General features: G+C 40.7%; 1 long non-coding RNA gene across 2 annotated transcripts in view; it reads left to right on the forward strand.

Annotated features, from left to right (window-relative positions):
* LOC149317153 (uncharacterized) overlaps positions 1-22764 on the forward strand; it is a 38137-nt gene that overhangs the window by 11353 nt on the left and 4020 nt on the right. The window contains exons 2-3 of one of the 2 annotated variants that reach the window (XR_016280589.1): positions 2387-2432; positions 6250-6433. This is a non-coding gene — a long non-coding RNA (uncharacterized LOC149317153). Of the gene's footprint in view, positions 1-2386; positions 2433-4721; positions 5284-6249; positions 6434-22764 lie in introns of those variants that run through there. The other variant, XR_016280590.1, reaches the window with a different exon arrangement.

Raw genomic sequence — 22764 nt, forward strand, 5'->3', positions numbered from 1 at the left:
TTTAACTCTTCCCTAGTTTTTAGAATCATCTTTCCATCTATTTTTCCCCATAAATCTTCATACCTAAGCCAATTTACCCCTTCACTCATTTCTTTCCTATGAAGAGCTACATGAGGGGATACCCATCTGTAGATTTTGGGAAGTATATGTTTTTTATATTTTTTTCCAAATTCTGAACAGCAGCTTTCTAAAAGTGTGATTCAAAAAGGATTTATTTTGAATGTTTTTTTCATAAACCAAGTACGCATGCCAACCCGCAGTTAAATCATCTCCCTCCAGGTCCAATAGTAATTTATTCTCCAAAGTTATCCATTCCTTTATCCATACCAGACCACATGCATCAAAATATAATTTCAAAGAAGGCAAACCCAATCCTCCCCTTTCATTTCGATCTTGAAGATTTTTTAATTTAATCCTTGGTTTCCTTCCCCTCCAAACAAAATTTGAGATATCTTTGTCCCAGTCTTTAAAAACATTTTCTGTTGTAATAATGGGGATTGTTTGAAATAAATATAGCATTTTTGGAAGCACATTCATTTTTATAGTAGAAATTCTTCCCAATAATGAAATGTTTAGTTTATTCCATGTGATCAAATCCTTTTTAATTTCTTTCCATATCCTTTTATAGTTATTTTCAAATAAATCTACTGATTTTTTAAATCTCTTTAATCTCTGTCCAGCATTCAGCTGCACGCATTATCACATCTGCCCACCGCTCTGACCACATCTCTCCTGTGTTGGCATCCCTTCACTGGCTCCCCCTCCCTTTCCATATTCAGTACAAGCTCCTGCTGTTGACGTTTAAAGCCCTCCATGGGCTGGCCCCTCCTTACTTATCAGACCTTCTTTCTCCTCACCTTCCCACCAGGGCCCTCCGTTCTGGTAGTCAAGGTCTGCTGTCCCAGCCCATGATTTCCTCTGCCCCATCTTGAATTCGCCCCTTTTCACTCGCTGTCCCTCACTCCTGGAACCTTTTTCCCCCGCGAGCAAGAGCTATCACTTCTTTAACCAGCTTCAAAACAGAGTTGAAGACCATCCTGTTCAGAGAAGCGTTCCCAGGCATTGCATAATTGTCGCTTGCTATTTGATGTTCTTTTAATGCCTGTTTTATCTAACCATTTTCTGTATTGCTATGTACTTTATATGTATTAGCCTACTACCCCCACCACCTTTCCTTTCTCCTTTTATGTCATGTCTTTTTAGAATGTAAGCCTGAGGGCAGGGAACCGTCTAATTAAAAAGATTGTATGTACAGCGCTGTGTAAATTTACAGCGCTTTATATATAAAGGTTAGTAATAATAATAATAATAATTTTTTTGTGATTGTTATTCCTAGATATTTAACCTTGTTTACCACATTAATCCCTGCTATTCTACCCAACTTACTTTCCTCCTCCTTCTTCACATTCTTTGTAAGGATGTTTGATTTATTCTTGTTTATTTTACATCCTGTTACTTCCCCAAATTTTTCTAACACCTCCATTACTCTTGATATGTTGTTTAGTGGGTCAGCTACAATAATTACCACATCGTTGGCAAAGGCCCTAATTTTTATGTTAGATCTTTTTTTTTGACCCCTTGAATTTTAGTGTCTGTTCTAATTTCTTTGACTAACAAATCAATAATCAGTAGAAACAACAGGGGTGAAAGTGGACATCCTTGTCGGGTACCTCTCTGTATTTGTATTGTATTAGATTTGTCATTATTAATCCTAATTTGAGCACTTTGATTGTTATACATTTTTGAAATGTAATTTGAAAAATTTGAACCTACGTTGATTTTTTGTAAAATTAAAGTATTCCATTAAAGTATTCCAATTGACCGAATTGAAAGCTTTCTCAAAATCCAAAAATACCAGGCCATTTTTTTCATTATGTTTTTCATTATATTCCAAAATGTCGATAATTATCCTAATATTGTCTCTAATGTGTCTGTCTGGCATAAAGCCCCTTTGTTCCTCTCCAATTGTTTCTACTAAGTATTTTTTCAACCTCTTGGCTAAGATATTTGCTAACAATTTATAATTGTTATTTAGGAGCGAAATTGGTCTGTAATTACTTGGATTCTCCCTATCTCTTCCTTCTTTTGGGATTATTATAATATCAGCTTGTTTCCAAGAATCTGGTATATCCTCTTCTATAGCATTATTCATTACTTTCTGTAGAGGAGAGGCTAACTCTTCTATAAAAATTTTATAGAAAGAGTTCGGGATACCATCATTTCCTGGAGCTTTCCCTGTTTTAGCATGGCTGATTGCTTCCCAAATTTCCGATCTCGATATTGGTTTATTTAGTTCATGACTACATTCTTCCGAAAGAGGTTGTATCTTCAATTTGTCTAGATAGTTTTTAACTTTGTTTAACTCTATCTCCTTTTTCTTATACAGGTCCTCGTAAAAAAGATGAAACACTTCCTTGATATCTTCTTGTTGGGTGAGTATCTTATCTCCTTTTTTATTTTGTTGATTGTTTTCTTTTCTCTAATTCGTCTTAGTTTATATGATAATCATTTACCAGTTTTGTTTGCTTATTCAAAGTTTTTCTGTTTCGACATTTTCAATCTTTTCTCTAATTCTAAGGTCATCTCTAAATCTAATTGTTTCTGTATTATTTTAATATCTTTTTGGATTGATTTATTCGTTGGGTTCTTTTTTAATTCCTCCTCTTTCTCTTTCAAGAGATTATTCAAAGAGTTTCTCACCTTTTTCTTCTTTTTCTGCCAAATTATATTTTGTTGAATGAAAAAGCCTCTGATTGAGGCTTTACATGCGTCCCAAACTATATTTGTTTTGACCTCTCCCTTCAGATTTTCTGCGAAGAAAAAATTCAACCATTCCTTGCCTTTTTTCATAATAGTTTTATCTTTAAGCAGATCCTCATTAAGGATCCAAGTATTATTTCTCCTGGTCTCCTTTATTTTTATCACAATTGGGTTATGGTCGGAAATTTCCCTATTCAATATGTCCATGCTTTCTATTTCCCTAATTAGGGTGTTTGATACTAGACAGAGGTCGATCCTTGCAAGAGATTCGTGTCTATCCAAGTAAAAAGTAAAACATCTTTCATTATTGTACAAATGACGCCATGTTTCAATTAATGATAGGTTTTTTATTAAATAAAAAAAATTCTGGGGTAGTTTGCCTTGATTTGGTTTTATTTTATTTTCCAATTTTCTGTCCAATTTTGGCTCAATTACCCCGTTGAAGTCCCCCACCAAGATGACATTTTTGTGATCACATTCTAAGATTTTATGTTGTATTTTTTCATAAAAAGATCCTTTGTTTTCTTGGGGGCTATATAATCCTATCACCAAAATTTCCCCCCCACTCCAATAGATCTCTATCCCTACATAAAGGCCTTTAGGATCCTTAAATAACAATTTTGATTACTGCTATGGCAGTAATGAATGATGTGGCATCGGCAGCATGGCATGGATGTGGCCACTAGGTGGAGCTGTTGTGCAAGTTATTTACAGCTCTAGTGGCAGTTATATGTGTCAGCATTCAAACAGTGCATCATTGGGATGTTGATGCAACTGTCAACTGTCGTTCTCAACTGTCACTGAGGGAGAGTGAGACAGTTGGTCCTTCTGAGCGAGTCAGTTATGACAGTTGGTGTGTTAGAGTAACTGACTCTCTGTGTTGTTACGGTTGTTTGGTTGACAAAGTGACTTGTTTATTAAAGTAACTTACTTATTAAAGCCCTCGTGTAGAGTGAAGGCTTGAAGTGCTTTTGTCATTATTTCTCAAGCCGGGAGCTCAAGGCTGTTTGCAGTGGTGAAGGAATACTTTCCTTCTTGGCCTGAATACCTTTCCTTCTCCCTGGCGTCCTGTCGACGTGGTTCAACTCTGTAGGTAGTTGTGGTGGACACAGCGTGTCTTTCCATGCCCTAACAGTCTGGACACTCGTCAGTTGCCATGATAGACTAGGTGGTAGTGGGAAAAAGCTGGATCCACAGGCAGGATGTGATGGGGCTGGCCATCATATCCTGTCCATGTGTTCAGAACCCTGGTTTTCATATGTGAAATGTTGGAGGGTATATGAGTGCCCCACAGCCTGGCAGACACTCCATGTACTAGCTTGCACAGAGGGGTGCTGCCCCATCATGAATGTTGAAGTAAAAGGCAATTGCCAGTCCTGTACGTGGAGTTTTCAGGCAGCAAAACATCTTTAGTCAGCCCTGGTATTGATAGCAAGTTCTCTCATGTGTGCCACTTACAGCAGTACAGTTTTAGCTAGTAATAGATATTTTTCTGTTTGTTTCATTCACTGGCAGTTTGCTGAATTGGCATTTTGGTACAATACATTTATTTAGCAGGATAGGAGCCATGGTGGCAGCTGTAGTATAAATTCTGCTTTTTAAAAAGTGGATGCTGGAAAAATAAAACATCAGAAAGATAAATAAGAGGGAAACAGGCAAAGAAAGAAAAAACAGGAAAGAATGTGTATATGGAAAAAAGTAGCCATTGGACAAAAGGCATTCACTTTCTTATAACAGAGATTGAAAATGAAATAAAAGCTGTGGCAAAACATTGGCTTTTATTACTGCCATTTTACACAATGGGGATAAATTTAACTTCCCCCATTTTTCTAAGTCTCTTTTAATTTCTTTCCAGACGTGTCACAGTTGTTATAAAATAATAAAATGTTACTCTTTGTGAATGTAATTCTTTTGAGTAGAATGGCAGTAATAAAAGCAAATGTTTTGCCAGTGCATTTATTTCTTTTTCAAATGATCCCTGTTATAAGAAATGGAATACGTTTTGTGCAAAGGCAGAAAGAGATGTCCAGATTTATCTGGCAGGCAAAGAAACTGAGAATAAAATCTAAAACACTGAACAATGATAAGGAAAGGGTGGCTTGGGAGTCCCTAATGTCAAATTGTATTATGAGGCCTGTTGTTTTGTATGGTTGAAGTAATGGATATTGCTTAGAGAAGTAAGACTCTTAGAACTCAAATGCCACAATTTAAGGTCTGTTCAGCATGGTTAGCTTAAGTATGATAAACATAAGGCACATGCTGAATTTAACAATAATTGTATTAGGTATAAGTACAAATAGAGACTTTTTCCTAAGACAGTAGTAGCCACCTAACTGCAGGAAGCCTTTTTAAGGGAAGAATGGGTTAACATCGGAGATGGTTGCTTTATGATGATCTTTTGTATTTTGAACAAGACAGCTGGAAGTTTAAATCAATCTCATGGAAAGTAAAGATCTTGATTGTTTTGCTTATATGCAGCTTAAAGACAGATTTAATCAAGACAAAAGAAATACAGCCATAGAGGTTAGAGAAAATGAGTTTTATTTAGAGTTGTGTAAAGATGATGACCATGTGATTTAAAGAGTGTATAAAGAGCTTCTGAAACTAGAGACAGAAGATGAGCCTATAAAAAATATATATGAAGGTGGGCCTAAATTTTGGGCCTAATCTTCATATGGATGGGTAGGGAAAAGGTGGTATAATTAAAATTTAAATTTTGCGGTATGTTAAAAGAAAACCTGTATAAGATGATTAATAGATGGTTGTTGTTGCATGTCTTCAAGTTGGTTCTGATTTATGGCAACCCTAACATGACTCTATCATGGGGGTTTCTTGGCAAGATTTGTTCAGAGGAGGTTTGCCATTGCCTTCCTGAGGCTGAGAACATGTGACTTGTCCAAGGTCATCCAGTGGGTTTTATGACTGATCTGGAAATCAAACCCTGGTGTCCAGAGCCATAGTCCAACACTCAAACCACTTCACCATGTGGTGTACTCCTAGTAATCTGATTAATACTCTGCTTAAATTTCCCAGAATTTAAAATCAGTGTTGGGGATGTCAAGATAAGGAGTCTCCTTTTTTCATACGTGTGGGATTTGAAAGTAGGCAAAAAGTTTATATGTCAATTAAAAAAAATTAAGTAGATTTTGCAATGTTACCAGAAATGTTCTTGTCTAGTATTATGGATAATGAACTGGAGAGTAAATATGGATTACTTCTCTGATATAGAACAAGGGCAGCAAGAATATTGTTTGCTCAAAACTGGAAATGGATTGAAGCATGAAAGACTGAAGAATGGATTATTAAGGTCACTGAGTTAGCCCAAATAGCTAAATTAATGTGAGGTTTAAAGGATAAGCAACTTGGAGATTTTTTTTGAAAGACTGGAAAACATTTAAGCATTTTTTTTAGCAATAAGAAATCAAACAATGTATTAATTTGTGGTTATAGTTTTTAGTACTTTTAGAATCTCTCTCTCTCCCTCTCCAGGGTTGCCATATCACAGATTCTGGTGGGACATTCCCGTTTTTTTTAGCATTTGGGAATGTCTCGTCCAATTTAGACCTATGTTCCAACTCTTCCATCTCCATTGGCCAGTCTCAGAAGAGGAGAAGCTTTTCTATTCAAATCTGCGCACACGTGCATGAGAGATATCTGACAAGGCACAGTACTGGTAAGACTCGCTGGGTCTTGGGGGAGGGCTGGGGCTATACCTACTGCCACTGCTTCCCTTTGGGTGCCATGGTGGGTGGCAAGGAGGTCCAGCAGGCCTGGTACTTTGCCTTCGCCTTCCCTTAGTGCAGTACTTCTCAAATAGTGGGGCGGGCCCCCCAGGGGGGGCGCGAGGCTCTGTAAAGGGGGCGCGAGGCTCAGGATACAGTGTTATGCAGAGGTGTACTTATAACAATTTTATAGACAAATGATACTATTTACAGTCGTGCGGGGGGAGCGAAATGTTTTCTTCTTCCTGGGGGGGGCATGACAGAAAATAATTGAGAAGCACTGTCTTAGTATCATAGAATCATAGAATCGTAGAGTTGGAAGAGACCACAAGGGCCATCCAGTCCAACCGCCTGTGATGCAGGAAATCCAAATCAAAGCATCCCCGACAGATGGCCATCCAGCCTCTGTTTAAAGACCTCCAAGGAAGGAGACTCTGTCACCCTCCGAGGGAGTGCGTTCCTTGAGGCTGAGAGAGTGTAGGGTTGCCATAGCTGAGGACCTCCAAACCGGGACAAATGTAGGACAAGGTTCAAAAATGTAGGACCTTTTTTTTTTAATTTCCTGGCCAGGAAATTAAAAAAAAAAAGGTCCCACATTTTTGAACCTTGTCCTCCTTCTCCTTCCCGGCTTGGGAGGAAGCCTGGGGCTGCTCCCAGGCCGGGAAGGAGCGTGGGGGCCGCCTGTCATCACGGCCATCGCCGCGGTGGCAAGCGGCCTCCTCCTCGGCCTTGCACAGGCCTTGGAGGACCCCACAGCCGGAGCTCCGACCGCGGAGCCGCTTCCAAGGCCTCCAAAGGGGCCTGGGGAGAGCTTCTCCCAGGCCCCAGAGGCCTTGGAGGAGCGCTCCGCGATCGCGGAGCCGCTTCCAGGGCCTCCAAAGGGGCCTGGGGAGAGCTTCTCCCAGGCCCCAGAGGCCTTGGAGGAGCGCTCCGCGATCGCGGAGCCGCTTCCAGGGCCTCCAAAGGGGCCTGGGGAGAGCTTCTCCCAGGCCCCAGAGGCCTTGGAGGAGCACTCCGCGATCGCGGAGCCTCTTCCAGGGCCTCCAAAGGGGCCTGGGGAGAGCTTCTCCCAGGCCCCAGAGGCCTTGGAGGAGCGCTCCGCGATGGCGGAGCCGCTTCCAAGGCTTCCAAAGCCTCCAGGCCCTCGCTGGGAGGGGGGTGTCCCGGGGGCGGGGCCAAACCGGGGCGGGACCGTGTGGACCCGCCCCAAACCGGGAAAGTCCCGCCCCCAGGCGGGATATGGCAAACCTAAGAGAGTGTGATTAGCCCAGTGGGTTTTTTAATGCCCAAGGAATATAATAATAAATAAATAATAAAAGTTTATTTCTATACTGCCCTTCTTGAAATCAGGGCGGTGTACAACAGGAACAATCAATACAATTAAAATACATTAAAATCAATACAATAAAAACAAAACAAACTCATACTCATGCCAGCTCAGCAATGCTGATGAAGGGGGGAGATCAAACCCTGGTCCTCCTCCACCGCTGCCTCTTGCTGCACTTCCTCAGATGCATTTTAGTCTCAGAGGTGCTCCACAATCTCTATGTCTTTGAATTCTATTATTATTATTATTATTATTATTAACTGAAAGAAAGAAGTTGGCAGCATAAGCTTTCCTAAAGTCTGCTTCCTTAAAAGCATTTAGTCTCAGAGGTACAAAAAGATCTCTATAATATAAGGATTTATATTAAGGTTTTTAAACAAAATATGAATGCTTTTGGCTTCTAGTTGGTTGTGTCCTCCATTTTTCCTGAATGCCCTACATTTGGGGGTGGGTAATTTTTGTCCTACATTTGTCCTACATTTTGACCTAAATTTTGTCCTGCATTTTCTACATTTTGTTCCTGTTTGGTGGTAAAGAAATTATGGCAACCCTACTAAATTATTTGTCCTTTTTTCTCTTTTCTTTTTTCTTTTCTTTCTATTTTTAGAAGTTTTGGAATGTATGTTATTTTTATTGTAAATTAGATCGTTCATGTTGTTGTTTATATAGTACCATTAATGTACATGGCACTTTACAGCAGAATAAAACATTAATAACTACTTCAATATAAAATACTAAAATACAATACTAGAATACAATAGTAAAAAAACAATGCAAAAAAAGGTTTCACACACAAACACAAAATACAGAATAAAATGGATAATAAATTATAGTAAAAATAAAAAGTATTAATTTGAAATTCTAAAAGTTTTAGCCAGGGAGGAGGAAACCCTTGGCTGGATGAGAAGCTCAGTATTCCCAGAGCATAGATTTCTAACAAGTTGGTAAGAATATACAAGACCTGCAAGATAAGGAGGAAGCTGGGTTACGCAGGGCCTTGAGTGTCAGAACAAGCAACTATACTGAATCCTAGAGGGAATAGATAGCCAATGAAAGGATATCAAAAGTGGGATAACATGATCAAAACAACGGGCCAAAAAGATAATCTTAGTGGCAGAATGAATAGTGGAAGTGAAAGGACTAAGATGAGATAACGGAAGACCAGGCAAAAGACGATTACAGTAACTGAGACAGAAAATGACTAAATCATGGACTAAAGTCTCGGCAGAGGAAGCAGACAGGAAAGGTCTAATTTTAATGATATTATAAAGGAATGACTTTGCTATAGCTGCAATACGAAGAACAAAGGACAAGGAAAAGTTAAAGCCAATACTCCATGCTTCTTTCACATGATAGATGGGAACATTCTTGACAGGGATGGAAAGTATATAATAATAATAATAGTAATAATAATGAAGGTTCTGGGGGGAAAATGAGTAGTTCTGTCTTTGCTATATTAATAGCAATAGCAAATACATTTCTATACTACTTATCAGTGCACTTAAGTACTCCCTTAGTGGTTTACAATGTGTAAGCTAATTGCCCCCTAGAAGCTGGGTACTCATATTAGCAACCTTGGAAGGATCCCAGGCTGAGTTGATCCTGAGCCCCTGGCTGGTGGTGAACTCACAATCTTGTGGTTTGTGAATGAGTGGGTGCACTATAGAACCACTGCGTCACCAGGGCTCCTTAAGTTTAAGGCCACAATGAAGCATCCATATTGAGATACACAGGAAAGGCATGCTGTGTTTAATGTTCATCCTCTGAAGAAAATTCAGGTACAGTTGAGTATCATCAGCATAAATGTGATATTGAAACCCATATACAAACTGATAAGATTACTTAAAGATAGTGTGTAAAGAAAAAACAACAAAGGCTCGGAACGGAGCCCTGAGGAACCTCAACTGAAAGGAGCAAGGAAGAGGATGCATGATCACCAACCACCACATTAAATGATCATCCTGAGAGATAAGATAAAACCAGCTGAGAACCGAATCAGTGAACCTTAAGTCATGAAGTGAATCCAACAGAAGAGCATGATGAGTCATGTCAAAGCCTGCAGAAATATCAAGGAGAATAAAAATGAAAGACTTAGCCTGAAGGAGGTCATATGTTATTTTTGTGAGAGTTCTCTGTGTAGAATGTTAAGGGCAGAATCCAGACTGCAAAGGATCCAGTATAGAAGTCTGCTGAGAAAGGAAAGTAAGGTACTGTGCGTGAGCAGCACATTCCTATACAGTCAGCCCTTCTTATACACTAATTTTTTATACACTGATTCAAGCATCCACGGTTTGAAAATGTTTAAAAAAAGGTATACATTTCAAATATCAAACCTTGATTTTCCATTTTTTATAAGGGACACCATTTTGCTATTTCATTATATTTAATGGGACTTGAGCATCCATGGATTTTGTTATCCACAAGGGATCTTGGAACCAAACCACAGCGTATAACAAATGTCCACTGTACTTTCAAGAGGAAAGGCAACAATGAAATAGGACGATAGCAAGAAAGAGAGGATGAGTTGAGTGAAGACTTCTTGAGGATTGTAGAGACCAAGGCATACTTACCGTAAATTCAGGAGGAAATGAGCTGAAGAAAAAGGGATGGATTAATAACATGACAAAAGAAAGGGAGAAAAGTGGGGGAAATGGTAATGGTAAAGTGAAAAGGAACAGGATCCAAAGAGCAGGTTGAAGGATTTGAAGACTTGAACATTTTGGATAACTCATCTAACAAGACAGAGGAAAAAGAGGAAAATTATAACAAATGGACATTTGATATATTGGTAAATGAGGAGGGTTTGGGAGCAGGGAGAGAAGAATGGGTCGTTTCTAGTTTGGTATTTTAAAAAGTTGTAAAATCATCATCAGAAAAGGATGGAGGAAGAGGTGAAAGAGAGGGCTTTAGAAGAGTATTAAAAGTAGAGAAGAGATTCTGTGGACACCGGGAATTAGCATGAATCAATGCTGTACAGTACTGTACAGTGATGTATAATAAGTCTGTTTGGCTGAGGAAATGGTATCAGAGAAGGAAGAAATAATAAATATATAATGAATATAATCTGTCCACTCTCTGGTCTTTCCCCACAAGGCTCAAGTCTATGAAAGCTCATGCTACCAGCTTCTTTTCTTTCAGTTAGCCTCAAAGGTGCTACAAGCTCCCTTTGCATACTGATTTTCCAGACTAACACTGCTTTGTCTTTGAATTAAAAAAAATTCAGCAAAATACGAAGTCAGAAGAATAAAGATGTGTGCAGTAAAAATACCTTGGGATTAACTGTAGGAGGAACGAGCGGGCTATAGAAGTGGTAGCAATGTTGTAAAAAATTGACTTTTCTCATTGTGTAAAGAAGTGTGATAACAAACCTTACTTGTCCTGTTGTTTGGCTAAGAGCTCCTGAGCAGGGTGGCAATGGTAAGGCAAGTAGCTGTGTTTCAGGTATAGTGGGAAATCTCTTTGGCCCTGAATCAGTAGTGTGTGTGTGTAAAGCGTTGTGCTGTATTTTTAAGGCTTTTATTGGGAACTGCATTTTAAATATGTTTTAAATTTTTTATTCAAATTTTTAAATAACAGTTATTTAATTTTTTTAACTTTTGCAAATTAATGTTTTAGCTTGATCTTTTTAAAAATTCTTGTAAGACATCTTGAATCCAATTTTGGGAAAATGCAGGATATAAAGTAAATACATAGATAAATGTTTTCCAGGGAACTGGGTAGCCTGATTTCTTTTTGAAAAGATTTGCCATCTAGTTGCACTGCGTTTGACTAAAACAAATCAAATCAATATGTTAGCAGCATTCATTCAAGCCTAGAGACTCACTCCTGTGTGCATGTCCATGTTGGTCAGGTGTAGTGAAACAATAAAAAATGAATCGTATCCAGAAAATCTACCTTCACTGCTGTCTTATTAGTAAGTAATAAGCTTTGTTGGCATTACAACTTCTGATGGCTTCCAGCACCTGATTCTCAACGCAACAACGCAACAAAGAATGCTACCGAGGAAGTTAGTATTGATTTTTTTCCTTCTTCCCCCTGAAGCATTATTGGGTGATTATGGCTTTATTTCTTTATGCCTTCAGCCAAGCAACAGCAAAAAAGGCACCAGCATTCTTAAGCAAAAACACATAAACCATCCCTCTCTGTGCTGCATCCTGCTTTAAAGTCTCTCTACATTCCTGCTTAGTCTGAGTGAAAGCAACTCTTTTAATAAACTGTATAACAAGGGTGTTTTGGTAAATGTTGTCCAGTTGGATCTGTGGTACAGAATGAGGCCAAACAGTTGTCACTGAACAGACCAGACTTTTGCTTGTGCAGGAGATGTCTTACTGGAAGGCAGCCCCTTTTAGACATTAATCTGGATGCACCAGGGTGGAGTGGAGATGGAATCAAGTCCATTTGATGACACTGAGACAGTTTTTGCTGTATACACAGATCTGAATGAATGTCCCTTGGCTTGGTCTAGAAAACACTTTACTCTTACGATTATTAGAGATATGAAAGTGTGGTTTATTTTTATAATGTTTCTCAGAATCTCATTGCCATTTGCTTCCCAGTTCCATGTTGGACTGTGAGATCATTTACTTCCTATGTGGAAATTCAAGCATATTTGTTGTCTTATTTCTCCTTTGCATTCCAGATGGGTTCATAATGAAATACGAACTCACCAAATTTTGTTTCCATCTCTAATAATTGTCATGAGGACAAAGCCTGTATGCACACTATATGGATATATATATATATATATCATTGTTGTCCTAAAGCAAGCTTCTCATGGGGTTTTCTAGGCTAGTTTCTTCAGAAGGGGTTGCCAGTGCTGTCCTTGGAGGCTAAGATTATGTGACTTGCCCAAAGTTGCCCAGTGGGTTTCTGTGGCCGAGATGGGATTTGACCCTGATCTCCAGAGTCACAGTTAAACACTAATAGCATTACACCATTCTTGATCTCATGGATACATATACAGGTTGTATCCCTTAGCAAGAATTCTGAAACATTCCAAAATTGTCCACTTGGGTGACTGAGATAGTTAACACCTTTACTTAAAGAATGTGATCATGTCACCCTTCAATACTCTCTTCACCAAGCTGAACATGGCCAGCTCCTTCAAGTTTTCCTCTTATATTTTGTTCCCCATGTCTATCATCCTTGTTGCTCTTCTCTGAATCCTCTCTGATTTGTCTATCTCCTTCTTAAAATGAGGCACCCAGAACTGAATGCAGTAATCCAGATGAGGCCTGACCAGTGCAATATCCAAAACCATCTCTAAAGGCACCATTCAAGCCCCAGGAGTTACTGCTGCAGACATTTACTGGCTGTGGTAGAAATTAGACGGCTCAAGCATTGGAACTGGAGAAGAGAAATTTGTTCATGCAACTGCTATGGATTATTGGTTATACAGTCAGCCTTCTGTAGCCATCTATTCAAGCATCCACAGCATGAAAATATTTTTTAAAATATAGTGGGACCTTATCCGCTGGAGTTTGGTTCCACGATCCTCCGTGGATAACAAAGTCTGTGGATGCTCAAGTCCCATTAAATATAATGGCAGAGCAAAATAGTGTCCCTTATACAGAATGGAAAATCAAGGTTTGCTATTTGTAATTTATACTTTTTTGAAGTATTTTCAAGCCATGGATGCTTCAATCCGTGGATAAAAAAATCTGTGGATAAGGAGGGCCAACTTTATTTAAATTCCAAAAAGCAAGCCTTGATTTTGCCATTTTATATAACTTAATTCCCACCACTTTATATAACTTCATTTCCACCAAAATTGGAGTTATATATAATATGGCACACTTTGATCTAAAACCACTGTATTTCTGACAAAATCCAGTATTTTATATTGTTTTAATTATTTTTTACACAGAAAACACTGGTGGAATATAATGAGTAACTTAGCGTTATATGTGTGTTTAGTTTGTTCTGGACCACATACTATGAGGACAGCATTTAATTTTACCACTGTATTTAGTGGAACTTGAGCACTGATGGACTTTGGTATCCAAGGGAGATCCTAGAACTAAACCTCAGTGGGTATCAAGGGCCCACTGTATTGTTACCCAAAATAAAGCATTGCGAGTTCTTACAGTATTTTTAGGTGCGCTTCACATAAAGTCCACTTCTGTGAAAGAAAATCATTGCCTCAGATTTCAGTGTAAAAAAAAATCCTTCATATCTCAGAATTTAATCATTATTTTTAATGCATCACCAAGAGCTCAGGGCTATTTTCTGATATCAGCTTAATCAGTGGCAGTGAACCTTTAATGATGCTGATGCCTTTTATCTCCACACATGTGTTAAAAAATTAGTGCATTTTGAACAAACTGTTCTGTGTTAGGAATGATCTGTTTATTAATCAGCGACTCATGTCATGTCCCTAGCTGTTTCAGGGGACAGGTTCCTAGTCAAGTTAATTACTTCACACATTCCTGTTTTAGTGATAACAGTGAAAAGAGTGATGGACACAAATTAGTCTAGCTGCCTTAAGGATAATGGAAAGAATGTAAACTATACTTTGGTTGCATTTCATAGCAAAGGCTAACTGGCAACTGTGATGACTGGAAAGAGATTCATATTCCCATAAGACTTTTGCTATCCAGTGAAGTGATGCTCAATCCATGCTCAATCCATACCAAAGACTATCTATTCTGGGAACAGAGGGATTGTATCAGGAGAAAATATTGGGGTAGCAGGAGAGTGAACTCAAATGGTGAGTTGAGTCAAAGTGAATGAGAGGTGGGGAATGTGACTTGAGAGACAGAGGTTGCACATTTTGGCAGAGAAGACTTGTTGTTAACTGCCTTTGCGTCAATCTTGACCCAGGGCGACCCTATGGAGGAGACATCTCCAGCCCCCACTGTCCTCTACTGCTCTGCCCAGCTCCTGCAAACTCATATTCGTGGTCTCTTTAATAAAGTTCATCCATTTAGCAAATGGCCATCCTCTCTTTCTACTTTCCTCCACCTTTCCTAACATTATTGTCTTTTCCAACATTTCATGCCTTCTAATAATGTGTCCAAAGTATGACAGTCTAGTCTTGTCATCTTGGCTTCTAGGGATATTTCTGGCTTGATCTGCCCTAGGACCCATTTGTTTATCTTTTTGGCTGTCTATGGAATCCTCAGCATATCTCAAATGAGTTGATATTCCTCCTATCTTCTTTGTTGACTGTCCAGCTCTCACATCCATACATGTGAGCCCTCCCTCGACCCCCTGGTACATAGTAATTATCGGTCAGTCTCGCTGCTGCCATTTTTGGGGAAGGTGATCGAGAGGGCGGTTGCAATCCAGCTTCGATCGATCTTGGATGAAACGGATTATCTAGACCCATTTCAAACTGGCTTCCGGGCGGGTTATGGGGTTGAGACGGCCATGTTCGCCTTGGTCGATGATCTCCGTCTGGGCATCGACAGGGGAAGCGTGTCCCTGTTGGTACTTTTGGACATCTCAGCGGCTTTCGATACCATAGACCATGGTATCCTTCTGGAGCGCCTGGCAGAGGTGGGAATCGGGGGCACTGCGCTTCAGTGGTTCCGGTCTTACCTCTCTGGGAGGTTCCAGATGGTGCAGCTGGGAGACATGTGCTCCGATAAGAGGGCCCTCACAACCGGGGTCCCTCAAGGAGCCATTCTGTCTCCCATGCTTTTCAACATTTACATGAAACCGCTGGGAGAGATCATCCGGAGACATGGGGCGCGGGGTTATCAGTACGCTGATGACACTCAAATAGTCTTCTCTATGTCTCCGACTGATGCAGTGACTGAGGATGGCGTCTCTCCTGTCGTGGCCTGTCTGGAGTCGGTAATGGGCTGGATGAGGGAAAACCGACTCAGTCTGAATCCAGAGAAAACGGAGGTACTTGTGATAGGTTCCCCTGGTCCAGGAATGGCGGTGGTTCCACCTGTCCTGAACGGGATCACGCTTCCTGTGAAGGACTCTGTGCGCAGTCTGGGGGTGCTTCTTGATTCGTCGCTTCATCTCACAGCTCAGGTGGATGCGACGGTCAAGAGCACCTGTTATCAGCTTTGGCTTATTCGCCAGCTGCGCCCATACCTGGCCCAGAGGGACCTTGAAATGGTAGTACATGCTCTGGTAACCTCTCGATTGGACTTCTGCAATGCGCTCTACATGGGGCAACGCTTGTAACACACCCGGAAGCTACAGATGGTACAGAATATGGCAGCCAGACTGGTCACTGGTACTTCCAGGGCCAGTCATATTACACCTGTACTTAAAGATCTGCATTGGCTGCCCATTCGCTTCCGGGCGCAATACAAGGTGTTGGTTATAACCTATAAAGCCCTACATGGCTTGGGCCCAGGATACCTAGAGGACCGCCTCTCCCCATACATTCTGCCCCGCACCCTCAGAACATCTGGGCAGCAACTACTGAGGGTCCCAGGGGCTAGACTGGCCTCCACAGCAAGGAGGTCATATACCATCATCGCCCCAACCCTCTGGAATACGCTGCCCATAGAGCTCCGCTCGGCCACCTCCCTGACCCAGTTCAGGAAGGAATTAAAAACCTTCCTGTTCCGACTGGCATTCCCAGACACAAGCTCCAGCTAATCCTCCCCCCCTCTGACAGCAATGGTACTTGGTTGATCGGGTTTTAATACTGGTTTTAATAGTTTTATTGTACTGTATCTAAAGATGTATTGTATTTGTCGTGATTTGTTGTGCACCGCCCTGATCATAGGAAGGGCGGTATATAAATAAAATTTTTATTATTTATTTATTATGATAATAGGGAATACAGTGGCTTGTATGATTCTGACTTTTGTGCTTCATTGTATGTCTTTACATTTTAGGATCTTTTCTAAGTTCTTTCATAGCCACCCTCCCCATTCTGAATCTTCTTTTGATTTTCAGGCTGCAGTCCGATCAGTGTTTGATCCCAGCGATGAGAACTCTTGTAGTATTTCTATTTCCTCATTGTCTAGTTTGAATGTGTGTAAGTTCTCTGTGGTCATTATTTTTGTTTTCTTTATGTTCAACAGTTGCACTTTCTTCTTTGATCTTTCTTAGTAGTTGTTCCAGGTCTGTGAGGTTCTCTGCTAATATTATGGTGTCGTCAGCATATCTTCTATTGTTAATATTTCTTCCTCCTATTTTCACTCCTCCGTCTTCCATGTCTAAACCTGCTTTTCTTACAATATGTTCTGCATATAAATTGAATAGGTAGGGTGATAGGATGCAGCCTTGTCTGACTCCTTTGTCAATTGAGAACCATTCTGTTTCTCCGTGTTCTGTCCTGACAGTAGCCTCTTGTCCTGAGTACTGATTCCTCCTTAGGACTATCAGATGTGTTGGCACTCCCATATCTTTAAGAAAGTTCCATAGCCTTTCATGATCTATTCAGTCAAAGGCTTTTCTATAGTCTATAAAGTACATGCTGATATTTTTTTTGGAACTCGCTGCTACACTCCATTAGTCATTTTATATTTGAAATGTGATCCCTGTTGTCTCTTCCTTTCCTGAACGCTGCTTGGACCTCTACATTTGTTGTTGCAGTAATTTTCCTTATCTTTGTGCATTAGCTGTTCTACTGTTGCATTTATGGTTCATAGTTTATTCCTACCTCCTTTTTGTTTTGTTTCTCTTCCTTCCTTTTTTGCTTGTAGCATTTTATCTGTCATCTATGTTTTCTTCACTTTTCTTTTGTCTGTTGGAAGTGTCTTTATGCATTCTTCTTTTATTATGTCCCTGGCTTCAGACCAAAGCTCTTCCGGTTCACAATCGATTATTCTTAGTACTACAAATCTGTTTCTTATATTGTCAATGAATTCTGTGGAAATGCTGTTTAAATTGTATTTTGGTATGATGACTAATTTTGAACTAATTTTGTTCTCTTCTTGAGTTTTATTTTTGAAATGAGTAGTTCATGATCTGTGCCACAATCAGCACCTGGTCTAGTCTTGGCCACCAGTATGGAGTTTTGCCATCTTTTACTTCCAGTTATATAATCTATTTGGTCTTTGTGTTGGCCATCTGGTGATGTTCATGTCTATAATCTTTTCTCTTTTGGTTGTTGGCTTCAAAAAAAATCTATCAGACACTCACCTGCTTCATTCCTTTTGCCTAGTCCAAATCTGCCTACCTATTTGATTATTCTTTACTTCCAGCCTTTGCGTTCCAATCTCCAGTGATCAGCTTGACATCTTGTGTTGATGTGTTGTCAATTTCTTCCTGTATTCCTTTGTAAAATCTATCAATTTCTTCTTGTTCTGCCTCAGTGGTTGGTGCGTATACTTGAATTATCGTGATATTCACAGGTTTCCCATGGAGCCTTATTGAGATGATTTAGTCTGATTTTGCATTGTATCTTCTGATTGCTTTTGCAACATCTTTTCTTAGTATGAAAGCCACCTGTTTCTTCTTGTCTTTTCATTCCCTGAGTAGATACTGTGTGGTTGTCTCATTCAAAGTGGCCCTTCTTGTCCATTTTAACTCACTCACCTCCAGTATTGCTATGTTCATGCATTACATTTCCATTTTCACTAGAGTTTATTGTCTAGCTTCCTTTGTCTCATGCTTCTCACATTCCATGTCCCTATTTTATGTGTGGTGCTGCTTCTGATGGGGTTTGTCTTTCTGAGAGTATTTACTGCTTGCTTTGTCATTTTTGACTGCACTTAACTGCTCTTGAAATTGTTTAGTTTCTATCTATCTCTCTGTTAGTGCTCTTGTCCTGCCTGTATGACACTTTTGACATCTCCTCATAGGGTTTTGTAAGTGTGTGTGTGCGGGGGGGGGGGGGTTACACAAGGAGGACCTTTCTACACTTCCCTGTGCTCAGCGATAACAAGTGTTAGCTATGATGTCAGTGCTGTTCTTCACTTTAGTGACACCCACCACCACCACTGCTGCTGCCCAGTAGTTGTTGTCCTGTCTCTCCCCCCCCCCCCATTATTGTTGAATTGATTGTTTCCCTACCCTTCTCCTCCCTCCTTTTCCCTTCTCCCCTCATGACCTTCTTTATTTTAGTCTCTCATCATTCTTTTTGCCTTTGTTTGATTTTCCTTGCCCGTCCTCTCTGTTTTCTCTTCTCCTTCTCCTGGTAGGCAAGACAGGGGGCCTGAGATCATCTGTGCCAGGGCTGAGATGGACTCAAATGGCTGGCTTTTCCTTTCCTCTTCCTCCTAGCTGTTTCCCCTCTCCTCTCTCTGGGAGGTGGGGGGGATTAGATGGTCTGTTCTGGAGCGGAGGTGGATGACTTGTCTCTTCCTCTTCTTCCCAGCTGTTTCTCCTCTTGACCCTCTGGAAGGTGGCGGGGGCAGCTGAGATGGTCTGTGCTGGAGCTGGGATGGACTCACATGGCTGGGAGGGGATTTGCTGCTCCTTGCTGCTTCCTGAGGCTCCTTTATGATGGGTGAGAGGGTTAGATGTAGAAGACTACAGACCTTTTGAAGACCTTATAAAACCACAAATTGCAGGATTCCATAGGATGGTGCTACAGCACTTACAGTGGTGTCAAACTGCATTACCACTATAGTGTAGATGCACCCAGAGTTAAGGAGGTTTCTCCTTCATAGGGTTGACATAAGTCAAAGCTGACTTTATTATTATTATGATTATTATTTTAATTTATTTTCTTATATCCTGCCTTTCTCCCAATACAGGGACTCAAGGTGGTTATGACTTAATAGCACATAACAAAGATAACAGCAACAGATGGACACCGTGAGAGACTGAATGCATGCTTAACACAAAGTTTAGTACTTCTGTAAAAAAAAAAAAATCTTGATAAGAGCCCGTAAATAAGCTTAAAATAAACATTAGAGCCCAGCTAATATGACTTAAAAAAATTCATCCCACTTCAGCCTTGGTTCAGGTGAAACAAAAGCAAGATTGGGTTTTTTTATAGCTATCAACAGCCTTGCTCACATCTCGTAAATTCCTAGAAATGGTTTCCTCCATTGTGTCAAACCATTTGTAATGTGATCTTCCTGTTTCCTAACTCCCCTCATATTTTCTGGGCATTATAATTTTTGCAGAAAGTCATGTTGTTTTATAATATATCTAAAGCCTGATAGCCCCTCTTAGTCATTTCGGTATCTAGGAAGAATTTTCATAGACTATGTTTTTATAAGCCCATGTTATCGATAGAATTGTCCCCTAGCACCACATTTCAAATGAGTTGATTTCCCCCTACCCCCTGCTTTCTTTACTGTCCACTCTCACAACCATATATAGAAGCATGAAATTGTATGACATGGTTGATCCCGACTTTAGCATTTAATCGTATGTTTTTGCACTTGAGGTTCTCATCTAGTTCCTTTATAGATGCCTTCCTCTTTTTCTGATTTCTTCAGTACAGCCTAGAACAGCCCATCTGTACAATTTAAAAAAATTACAAAGAGAAAACTGTGGAATGGGAAACACTGATGTTATTGCTACTCTAATGTTTTTGTGTAGTTGGGCAAGAGAATACCATTTTAGGACAGTATAAACCATTCTCTTCCTATAATACGGTTTTATTTAATCTGCTGCTCTCCAGACATGTTTAGTAATAGTCCCCATTACCCCATTTAGCTTATTAGCTGTGTTAGTGGGAATTCTAGTCCAACACATCTTGAGGCATTCTGGGAGTTCTTTTTTAAAGCTTTGCACTTGACCCTTTAACTGTTTATGTCTTTTTCTAGGAAACTTGCTAAATAAATAGACCTCAACAGATTGTGTGCCTTTTTTTCTGAAATTACTGTATCAAGTGCTTCACTCTTTCCTACTGCTTAATATTTACATTACTCTAGAAATAATTTTTCCTTTGCATTTCAGATACCAGTGATACTTCTCATTGCCTTGAGCTCATTGTATGAGCAGATATCATCACAGTCCTTTTAATTAAAACCTTAACTGCAGCATCAGAAATTTATTCATATACTAGCATGGTGGCAGATTGACATCAGAAAGAATAATCAGCAATATTTTTTGTATGCTGTGAACTATGTCTATATAACAAATTACTAATTAAAAAACTAGGATTTTAGCTGCTTTCACTAGCTGCTAACTAAGCAGAAACTGTAGTAATTACTTAAAAAGATATATTCTTGGTTATTCTTAAGTAGTAAATTAAATCTAGGTTGTGTTTCTAGAACTTTGGGTCCCATTTTAGGTGAAAGGTGAGATGATGTAAATCAAACAAACAAACAAATAAGAAACCCCAGATAGGATAGTGGATGCTGTGATCCAAAGTATTCATCTCACATTTAAAGAGCAGCATGGTTATTATTTCTGGGTGGATTTGCTACTGGTTGTCATACATGGGAGCCTATACAGTGGGTCCTTGGTATATGCGGGGGATCTGTTCTGGACCCCCCCCCCCCCGTGTATGCCAAAATCCATGTATGCTCAAGTCCCATTCTATCCAATGGTGGCATGCGTGCACGCGCGCAGCCATTGGACATAAAAGTCCCTCTCCTCCCCTCCTCTTTATCCCCTCCTTCCTAACTTCCCTTCCTCTCTCCCTCCCTGCTTACCTGCTGGGTCGCCGTGCCGCTGCAGCGGGAAAATCCGGGTGCTGCTTGTGGAGGCTGCGGCAGCAGCGAGGAGGATGAAGGTTGACCTCGTCCTCCTCGGCACTGTTGCCGCCGCTGCTGTACAAGGGCCGGGTGCAGCTTGGAGGTCTCTTGGCCTCCAAGAGCAGCACCCGGCCATTTTGCGGCGGCAGAGGCTGAGGCCGCGAGGAGGACGAGGCTTGGCCTCCTTGCGGCCACGGCCTCCGCCGCCACAAAATGGCCAGGTGCATCTTGGAGGCCAAGAGGCCTCCAAGCTGCACCCGGCCCTTCTTCTGCAGCGGTGCCGAGGAGGACGAGGCCAAGCTTCATCCTCCTCGCGGCCTCGGCCTCCGCTGCCGTAAAATGGCCGGGTGCTGCTCCTGGAGGCCAAGAGACCTCCAGGTTGCACCCGGCCCTTGTACAGCGGCGGTGGTAACAGTGACGAGGAGGACGAGGTCAACCTTCGTCCTCCTCGCCGCTGCCACCATGATAGGGCAGGTGCAGCCTGGAGGCCTCTTGGCCTCCAGGAGCAGCATCCGGATTTTCCCGCGGTGGCAGCGAGAATGCGGTGGTGGTGTGGCGACCCAGCAGGTAAGCAGGGAGGGAGGGAGGGAGGGTAGGTAGGTAGGTAAGTAAGTAGGAGGGAGGGAGGGAGGGAGGGAGGGAGGGAGGAGGGGGAAAGAGAAGGAGAGGAGGGGCTTTTGTTCCCAATGGTGGCACGTGTGCACAAGCGCTGCCATTTGGAACAACCTCCGGGTTTGCCATGCGCGTATGCTCAAATCCGCACATGGCAAATCCGCGTATAAGGAGGGCCGACTGTATATCATAATGGGGTGATCATCAGTAGATTCCAACCACACAGTTAATCTTGTTGTTAATATCTCTTTTCATTGCTTATATATCCAATGAAAGTAGAGGCTTAGTCTTGCTTATCTGAAATGCTTGGTACTGGAAGTATTTTAGATTTTGGATTTTGGAATATTTACATATATATAATGAGACATTATGGAGATGCGAACCAAGTCTTAACATGAAATTGATTTATCTTTTGTATACACGTTATACATATGGCCTGAAATGCTTGGGACTGGAAGTCTAATTTTAAACTTAATACTTTAAAAGAATTTTGTGCATGAAACAAAGTTTGTGCACATTGAACCACTAGAAAGCAAAGATATCACTATCTCAGCCACCCATGAAAAAGTTTTGGATTTTGGATTTCAGAAATCTGCATAAGGAAGACTCATACTATAACAAATTTGGGAATAACTATATGGTTGGAACCTAATGAAGGCTGCTGGTGATAAGCATTTCTGGAAGGAAGATTTGGGAACAGGCATATTTTGAACATACGTGCACTCTGGATGAGTTAAAAATCTTATAGAATCATAGAGTTGGAAGAGACCGCAAGGGCCATCCAGTCCAATCCCCTGTAGTGGAGGAATACACAATCAAAGCA

Source organism: Sceloporus occidentalis, unplaced genomic scaffold, assembly GCF_023333645.1.
Source record: "Sceloporus occidentalis isolate IW3139 unplaced genomic scaffold, rSceOcc1.0.p SCAF_3, whole genome shotgun sequence".
Taxonomy (NCBI): domain Eukaryota; kingdom Metazoa; phylum Chordata; class Lepidosauria; order Squamata; family Phrynosomatidae; genus Sceloporus; species Sceloporus occidentalis.